The sequence below is a fragment of the Bos indicus genome, chromosome 14 (assembly GCF_029378745.1).
Source record: "Bos indicus isolate NIAB-ARS_2022 breed Sahiwal x Tharparkar chromosome 14, NIAB-ARS_B.indTharparkar_mat_pri_1.0, whole genome shotgun sequence".
NCBI classification, from domain to species: Eukaryota; Metazoa; Chordata; class Mammalia; order Artiodactyla; family Bovidae; genus Bos; species Bos indicus.
In genome coordinates this window covers 35,500,986-35,510,388 of record NC_091773.1, presented here as the reverse complement: position 1 = coordinate 35,510,388, position 9,403 = coordinate 35,500,986, and the positions used below count along the sequence as shown (strand labels likewise).

Below are 9,403 nucleotides of genomic sequence, written 5' to 3'. Positions count from 1 at the left end.
TCGCTCCTCGCGCGCCCTCCCCCAGCTCCCGCATCCCAGAGCTTGGAACCTGAGAGCGCGTCTCCGCTGCGGCGTCGGCGGGCCGGGTGGCTGCGGAGTTGGTGCTGACGGCGGGGGGAGGGGGTGGAGGCGGGGAAGGAAAGGGAGGGATGGGAGGAGATGGAGCCCCGAGAGAGGCCGTGGGTTGGGGCAAACTGATCCTTGGAGGGCTAAGCAGAAGCAGCTGCTGGTAATAGGCGCCGCTGGGGAGGCAGCGGGTTTCCCAGCCCCGGTCGCTCGCGGCTGCGACGGGCGCGCGGGAGGCCAGAGCCACCGCCAGCCGGAGCGACCTGCAGGCAGGCCTCGGTGCAGACCCTCTTAACCTTCCGGGGGATCCGTCAGTCCCAGAGGGCTTTCCTGAGCCACCCTCCTCACCAAGACGGGGTAAAAATCACATCCGATTTCCCACTTCTCCCTCCCGAACAAGCGCTGTCCTTTCCCCTCCTAGCACCTCAAGAATGGTGCTGGGTGGGTGTTATTCAAAGCCTCCGAAGGAGGAGGGACGGCAACCGGCTGCTGAAGCCCCCTCGCGTCCTCCCCCCACACTCAGCGTCCTTGCAGAGGTGGCCAAACGACCCATTGTTTGAGACCCGGCGGCGAGGACGCGCCTCACTTAGAAGTATCTCTTGGGTGATCTTTTCCCATGTACTTCTGAGAAGGGAGATAGGGAAACAGTGTCTGTTGTAGTTTCAGCAGCTTAGAATATTTGTCAAATGTTTGTAAATGCAAACAGTTGGAAACTTAAGAAAATTAATAAGCACACGAAATCCACGACAAGCCATAACAACTCATTTTTGTCTTTCATTTTATATCCGTTCATGATCCATCTAGATATAAAAACACCCGTGATTTTATGTCGTTTACATAAACCACAGGCATTTGGCATTTGCTCTCGAATTTTTATTCCGATACATTTATGAATTGGTAATTGGCCTTCAAAACCTACTAAATACATATTTTAATCCTGAAAAAATAAAATTCAGCTCAATTTATTGTATTTACATTTTATACAGTTTTTTTTTCCCTTTCTTTAATTGAGGGCAAGCAAGTTCTCCAAAGTCTCCCCCGCCCCCACCCCTCCTCCCTGAGAGTCCTACTTTCAGGGCCTCTGGTTCCTCTGTTTTAGTGATATCTAGTAATAATTGCGGTCCCAGAATATAATCAATCTAGAATTTCTTTCTTTGAACACTTACATCATGCAGCGTTTTCGTTACAATTAACATCTTTTGTTGAACTGAACTCATGTTAGAAAAGAAAAACAACACTGAACGTTCTTAGGGAGGGAGAAATTTTTCTTAAATCTTGATTAAGATATCAGTGATAGCACTTTGATTTATCTTTCCTTCCCAAAGGAAGTTAGTGTTCGGTTTTATTGATCAAATGGCGCATCTATATGGACAAAAGTTTGTCTTTTAATTCTGTTAACAATTATGTATACTTTTAGCAAGAAGACGGTAAATTCTGAAGCAAAACAGCTTCTAGAAGAAAACCACTCTATCATCTGCCTACCTGTTTAGCCACCCAGAACATATCCTAAAGGTATCTTTTCATCTTTACTTCTCTGATACTCGAGGGCTTCAGGACTCTCTAAATAAATGAGGTTCTAATGTCCTCTTTGAGGGAGGCTATGCATTTCTGTGTCTTGGATTTGGACAAAGAAGCTGTTCATCGTCTTTAGGGGAAATAATCTACTCCTACTTGGAAACAGCCTCGGGAACAGCATCCGTTTCTGAGATTCCCCGGAAAAATTCCCCCAGCGCGGGCTGCTCCACATTTACGTCCGTAGACGCGTAGCGGTTGCTCTTCCACACCTATTGGATAAAGGGCAGCTGTAAAGATCCAAAAACGGATATGTATTGGGAGAGAAGAAGGGAGATTCTCGAATTCTAAAGCAGTACCATCATTTCTAGTTTCACTTCTCTCCTCCCCACCTCCCCCACCCTCCCATCCAATTTGCAGGGCCACGTGTGTGATTCTACATCCCAGAGTCTCTTCTCGAGTTTCTTACATAGTTTTTGTGTTTTTTTTTTTCCCCCTCTCAAGTCGTCAGAAAAATAATGCCGAGGGGGGAAAGGGGGCCTGAAAATCGAATTGCAGAGGCAGCAGGCAGAGCGACCAGATGCGCCTGCACACAGCCCCAGGAACCCGGAGTCTCTCCGGGCTTTTTCGAGACCGCATCCAGTCCAAATACGCAGCGTCCTGGGCTGGAAGAAAAAGACGCGTCTTACGAAAGAAGCTAGACTTCTGTAACGTGAAGGTGAAATCGGCAAAGAAAATCCTCCTACCTGAGGTGAATTTCGCTTAACTCTCTGAACTGAGCTCAAGTCGTTTCAGGGTCTTTGGTCCTGCGATTCCTCCTAAGTCGCCACAGACCCACGCGCGGGACTGTCACTGTTTTCAAGCTTCCTAGCTCCATTTTCATGTCAAATGAGTCATCCACGTTTGATCGTTGCAGCTACATTCGCAGGAATTCTTGCCCAGGGAACCCCTTTTTCCGAGGCAAACGGTTTGATCAGCATTTCTAACTCACGTTTAAATTTCAACATACATTCATATCCTCCTGTGCCTGGCCTCGCAGCAAGTCCACTTTCAACCGCACAGGGTACAGGTAAACGCTCTTTGGTGCATTTTGCCTCCTACGATATCATTGGATCTGATTGCACTTCAGAATTCCCCACGGTACTGGAAAGACACCCAAACCTATTGAATAAATGACTTGAGACTGCTGAGAAATTTTATTTAACAACAAAGATAAAACTGCTATAAGCAGTCACACTGCAGGGACCATAGCGATCTTGTTTTCTTACATAAGGGAGAATAACTCCTTTTTCACTCCAACAAACGTTTTGTCCCAGCTGATCATCAGTGGTTTCCTTAGCTGATTGTGAAGTGGTTTGAGTTTTCCTCTTGCCTATATAAATCAGTTTTATGATTTGAAGGAAAATATCTATATCGTGTTAGATTTAGGAAAATTATTTGGTTCACCATTTGCTTCAGAATCTACAGCAAATTAAAACATGAAATCTTGGGACAACGCTTTTAGAGGAAAGTTGCCATGAGTTGTCAGTATGCTGTGTGTTCTGAAAAATGAATGATGAAATTTATCTTTCAGACTCCTTCCTTTCATACTTACTATAAACATCATGGGTTTTGGCTCTGATTCAGTTAATTTATAGATTTAATATTACATAAAAGCACTGGTTTAAACAATGCACAAAGCAATGTAAAATGTTATTCCTTGAAGGATAGCTTAAGCTATCAAACATTTGTTTGATAAAATAGAATACCCTAGCAAAACAAAGCAAGCAAACAAAATGTCTGCTGTTAGGAGAGAAACCACATGGAGGCAAAGAATAAAGCAAAACAAAGGAAACAAACAGGCATAAACAAAAATAGGAACAAAAGAAGTCAACTTCAATCAGCAGTTCAACTCTCTGAGTAATGTTCAAGGACACACTAGGTTTTCATTATCTAGAACATCTCCTCAATGCCTCTTGTTACATGTTAAGAAATAAAGACAATTACAGTGTTGGAAACATCATTTTCCTCACTCTAAATATTTTATGCTTATCAAATAAACAATGGATAGTTTGCTTTCTTCCTTTCACTACTCCTTTGGCACTAAAATTGGCACTTAGATGGTGCTGGCTTTGCATGCAAGGCAAGGCAGTTAGAAAATTATAGCTACCTCTGGTGCTAAGAGAGAGATGATTGCTTCATCTAAATGGGCCTCAGTCCACAATCTATACATTTATAGAATAACCCTTTGTGTTACCTCTTTTCAATGAATTCAAGGTTTCTTATCCTAGGCTTTCTGAAGTCAAAGTAAACTGTTGAGTTTTATTTTTGCATGACGATAGAACTCACAACATAGGATAGATTTTTTAAAAGTTCAACGGTAATTTATAACTGTAAATCTAAAGTCAATAAAAGTACTATCAGCTATCTGCCAAATACTTGGTCAGGAAATAGCAAATGAGATTTAACCTAGATAAGTACAAGCAATAGGTCTGGGGAAATATAATCTAGAAGTCATAAACTTGAGGTCCTACTCCATACTCTTCATGAGTCAAGCTACCAAATATTTCCATTCCACTGGCCATTAGCGTTTACTTATGAAGCATGCAGTTCTGTTCCAGACTATACTGAAGGAACAATTGTGTTGGATGTTTTAAAAATGCACCGGCAATTTTATTCTTAGAGCAAGAGGTGCTATTTTTTACATTTCTTAGTTGTGAGAAAGAAGAATAAATCTGATGCTTGTTTGTCATCTGATATTATAGGAACGTAAAAGGAACAGTCAGGCCATTGCCTTTGGGCTGGGGGGAGAAGCCAGTGACTTCCACATTGAAGAATCATATTCCCCCAGAGCACTTGTTAGATATCCTCTCTTTGTAAAGGTAAAGGCAGCTTCCAAGTGGATATGTTAACAAGGAGAATGATCTGGATAAAAGCACACTGGAAGCTCAGGAAAGCTCCACCTACAGCAGTGGTTGACAGTGAAAAGAATGTACATGCCAAGAGAGAAAGATGATAAAAAGAGAAGAAAAGCAGGCAAATGAAATATGCAGAAGGATTGCATTTCAATCACTTTGGAAGACTCACCTAAAAAGAAAAGATCAACAAAACATATGTGTTTTTTTTTTAATTAGTCAAATGTACTATAAAGTTTGCCATAGTAAACATTTATGATACAAAAGATAGCAGTAAAACATCACCTGAAAATTATCTGTAGGTCTTTAGTAGCAACCTGGCCAAGAATCCTAGCCTTGCACCCCTCACTTGCTGGCCTAAGCTAGAAGTGCATAAAGATAAAAGTAAAGTTAAACTTGTTCCCTTTACCCCAGGTCCTCTTACTGCATACTTCCAAAATCCCTGGTGTGATTAAAGAATTTGATGACGTTAAGAAGTCTCGATAGGAGGAAATGTATTTCCTAACATGAGTCAGCATGGTTTAGAAAACCAATCCTAATGTAACAAGAAATTGGATGGAAAGGTCAAAAATTCATGGCTCATGTAATAAGTTCCCGGGTAGTGAGTAGACTTTTCCCTGGTTTATCTCACACACTTTTTTTTGAAGGGAGCAATAGGCATTGACATTTAACTTTCAGATTATAAGATATTCCAGTAGACTAAAAAAGACGTGCACTTTCTATAATATAAAGGTCCTAGGGTATAGGGACCATGTCTTGAGTCTCATGCATAACTTTTCTTGGAATAATCATTCTAGTGCTTTCGAATAATGCTTTCCATCGAGATATACTCTACACTCAAGGAATTAACATGCTTCCTCATGGTACTCAGTGATTTAACTGAGTGAGAGAAGAGAGGCCAGGGCAAGGGGAAAATGACTGGTCTTTTAGAAGTTTTTTTTTTTTTTTTTTTTTTTAATGGTTCCTGTACATAAGAGCTCAAGAAGGAAATGGCAATCCACTCCAGTGTTCTTGCCTGGAGAATCCCAGGGATGGGGGAGTCTGGTGGGTTGCCGTCTATGGGGTCGCACAGAGTCGGACACGACTGAAGAGACTTAGCAGTAGCAGTACATAAGAGCATTTCCAACTCATACCTGGAGAGTTGGCTTCACTCTTGGCTGTTCCCATACCGTCCAGTCCTCTCTCCTGATGCTCTGAGGTAAATCTCAATCTAAACTTGTGGGCTGGATCTTCATTTTCCTTATGAAAACTCCCATTCGGTGCATTTGATGATATTTTCTAGATAAAATTACACTGCCAAACTAAATAACAAAGGAATGTTTAAAAACCTGTGGGCTGTGTGTGTGTGAGAGAGGTCCTTGAATCAGGACTAGTCATAACATACCTGTCAGTATAGGCAGAATACAAATGCTCAAAGAACTACAAAACTCCTGTTGATTTTTGCCCTCTGCCTTCTGTGGATCTGTATTTGAAAGTTTGAGGACTCGGATATCGATGCACATTTCTGTCACATGTGTTCTATATTTATGCCATAAGCCACAGTATAACTCTACATTTAAGGAATTTTTGTGCAAAAATCTTTCTCATTTTTTTTTTTTATTGCACACATGTAGGTTAGGCCAGCAGTTAGGATTAGCATTTTATGACATGTAAACAGCTGAATGTTCTAAGTTCAATATAAACCAACAGATACATAATTGAGTCCTTATGGCATTTACTAGTTACTCACATGGCAATCCAGAAGATAAATATCTCTCTATATATACATCAATAGATGAATATAAACTCTCATGTAGCCTCAAATGGAGAATTGTGAATATATGTTTTACTGGATTTTGGCTTGCGTTGCAAAAGACATTTATGTTCTTATTGAAAATTTTATTCATAGTTGCATTCATGTCAAGTGAAAAAAAAAAAAGCATATTTTATGTCAAAAATAAACCTATCTTGGGTGGTATAATTCATTTGCAGATTGTGACCCTACGCCCAGGCAGGACTGTAAATCCACGCTATGTGCCTGTGACTGATTTGGGATTTGGATTTCTGATTTGGCTGAGAGATGTGCAAAAACCTCAAGTAGTCAACAGCTCCCTACTGGCTATGCATCTGAGGGGCTCAAGAACATTGTTTATTCCAGCAAGTGTCTGGAATACATTATACTCGATAAATTGGCTCCTGCTACTCCCGTTTTGGAGAATATGAAGAATTTGTATACTGTGCTGAAATAAATGTACTTTGCCCAAATAACAATTTTCCTTAAAAGAAAATTCTAAATATGACTCTATCGTCTGAATCTAGGATTTCCAATATTTTAAACACTTGGCATTTCTGAAAGAGTAATAATGAACTAATTCTCCACACCGTCAAACTCAGAAACTGGTTCAAAATTTAGATCTGTTTTTATCCAGGGGCCATATGAATCGAGGTGTCCAGAAGTTGAAAAAATAAAATTGGGTTCAAAGTTGTTCTCTCTCTCTCTCTTTCTCTCTCTCTCTCTCTCTCTCTCTCTCTATATTTTTTTTTTTTTTTTAAGAAAAGACCAAGGCTAAGGATCAAACGACTCCTTGTATTAAAATATAAACATTTTAGATTATATTTTACTTGAGTTATACTGATTTTTCAAAAAAATAACAAGCCTGTAGTCTAATAAGAGAAACTTTCATTGGCTTTGATGAGGTCTTAGCAGACACATATTTGGTAGTTTGGGGTTACTGTTTGCTCGCTGTTGAAATAATACTTTCGATCACCTATGCTTTAAGAGATTCTGGATTCACTTTATGTTATAGAAATTCCTTATATTTGTGAATGGGTAGAAATAATAAGTGATGAATTAAAAAAGGTAAAGCCATCCTCATCAACTGGCTGATCTGTATAATGTTTCTATTTGGACAAGGTATTGGGGTCTAATTGGGTTAACATAATTCATCAGTGCATTGACTTCTACCTGAAGTCCTCTTCACCCAATTGTTGTTTGTCATTGTTTAGTTGGTAAGTCTTGTCCAACTCTTTTGCGTCTGTAGCCTGGCAGGTTCCTCTGTCCATGGGATTTCCCAGGCAAGAATACTGGAGTGGATTGCCATGCCATCCTCCAGGGGATCTTCCCAACCCAGGGATCGAACCCATGTCTCCTGCTTGGCAGGAGGATTCTTTACCACTGAGCCACCAGGGAAGCCCCTTCACCCAATACACAGTGTATTTTGAAAACTCTGTCTGTCTACACATAAACATTCAACAGATAGGATAAAAAATCAGTCTTTGTGTAGATTTCCAATTACCTCCAGGGTGTTGGTTTTATCTCCTAATCTTTAATCTGTGGTCTTTGAAGGTGAAGGATTAGGTCTCATTGTTCTGCCTGGCACTTCGTGGTACCTACTACAAGTCAACAGATACTCAATGACTGAGAGAAACAGCAAAGATCGTGAATCTAGCAGGTTTTGAAAGACTGTGTACCATAATACCTGTATTCATGCCCTGCTTTACACTTTCCAAGTCCTCTTTGCTTACATTATCTCATTTGATGTGAATAATTGAGTGGGGGGTGGGGAAGGGATTTCATTCTAGAGCGAGAGAGGAATGCAAACATTTGAAGGCTCACTGAGTCCTTATAAGAGCAAATCATGAAGGTATTTGCATATCTTTCACTGTTTGTGATTGGATCCTAATCAAGTAAGAGGAAGTTCCCAAAGAAGGAATATCTCACATTACCTACCTGTAATGGATGCTTTGGTGGCTTTCCAGATGGCACAAGTGGTAAAGAATCCACTTGCCACTGCAGGAGATGCAAGAGACAAGTGTTCCATCCCTGGTTCTGGAAGATCCCCTGGCGGAGGATATGGCAACCTGCTGCAGTATTCTTGCTGGGAAAATTGCATGGATAGAGGAGCCTGGCAGGCTACTGTCTATGGGGTCACAAATGAGTCAGACACTATTGAGTCTCTCTCTCTCTCTCTCTCTCTCTCTCTCTCTCTCTCTCTCTCTCTCTCTCTCTCTCTCTCTCTCTCACACACACACACACACACACACACACACACTTCATCCAATGCTGAAATTCTTTACAGGTTGAATCAAGAGTCTCTTTAGCCTCTATTACAGATGCAAAGGGACTCTGAGGTGACAGAATCTCTCCCCTAGCCTCCCAAAGGGTACCTTGATGCCCAGAAAGGCAAAACATTTAATTGCAAGGATACAGGGTTAGACGTGGACGTTTAGTCCAGGCCCCCAAGCACGATTCTGGGGAATCCACTTACCACTCTTCGCCTCAGTTTCCCTAGCTCTAAGAAGAGTACATAATTTTAAGACCAATTGCAAAATTATTTGAATTCTGGACGTTTTGATAAGTTTCAGTCGGACTGCTTATTCCTTTATACCTTCCCCACCCCACCATGAAAAAAAAAAAAAAATCCCCGTGTCACTCCACCCACCTCCACCTAGTTCCTCCTTGTTAACAGAGAACACCCCACCATCCTCTGGCTCAGTGGAAACACCGCGAGGGCCCAGGCGTCCGAGTCACCCCTGGGGGAGTGGGCACCAGGCCCAGACTCCAGGTTGCGGGCCGAGGGTAGTTGGGGCCCGGTGAGGGGGTTGGGGGGAGGGCGGTTGGAGGAGAAGGGGGTACTGCGAAGACCCGGGGTGCTGGAAGGAGGGTTCCCCTCGCCAGTACCGGCCCCCGTGTCGCTGAGCACTTAGAGCCGCGCCAAGGGCGGCCCGCGACCAGGAGGCACAGGCGCATTTCAGAAGGAAAGAAAGAAAAAAGCTTCGACTGGCTCGAATTTCTGGAAGCCAGAGCAGTTTTGGCCCTAAACACCAGCACAGAACCCCTCTTAGCGCTGCCTCGGCCTCTCCGTTACCCATTTTCGGTTTGGTTTTGGAAGAACCGGTTCCTCGGCCCCGCGTCGCCGAAGTTGTGACCCGAGTAAGTCCAGCCGCCGGGC

General features: G+C 42.3%; 1 protein-coding gene and 1 long non-coding RNA gene across 2 annotated transcripts in view; both read left to right on the top strand.

The window, feature by feature from the left end:
- The first annotated feature begins 1,439 nt into the window (after nucleotides 1-1,439).
- LOC139186912 (uncharacterized) lies at nucleotides 1,440-3,580 on the top strand. The gene is made up of 2 exons (XR_011570596.1): nucleotides 1,440-1,578; nucleotides 2,083-3,580. It is a non-coding gene; the product is annotated as an uncharacterized lncRNA (long non-coding RNA).
- A 5,553-nt stretch (nucleotides 3,581-9,133) lies between these two features.
- Nucleotides 9,134-9,403, top strand: part of EYA1 (EYA transcriptional coactivator and phosphatase 1) — a 372,737-nt gene continuing 372,467 nt past the window's right edge. The window contains exon 1 of the mRNA XM_070802666.1: nucleotides 9,134-9,384. The gene's annotated coding sequence lies outside the window, so the exon portion shown is untranslated. The remainder of the gene's footprint in view (nucleotides 9,385-9,403) is intronic.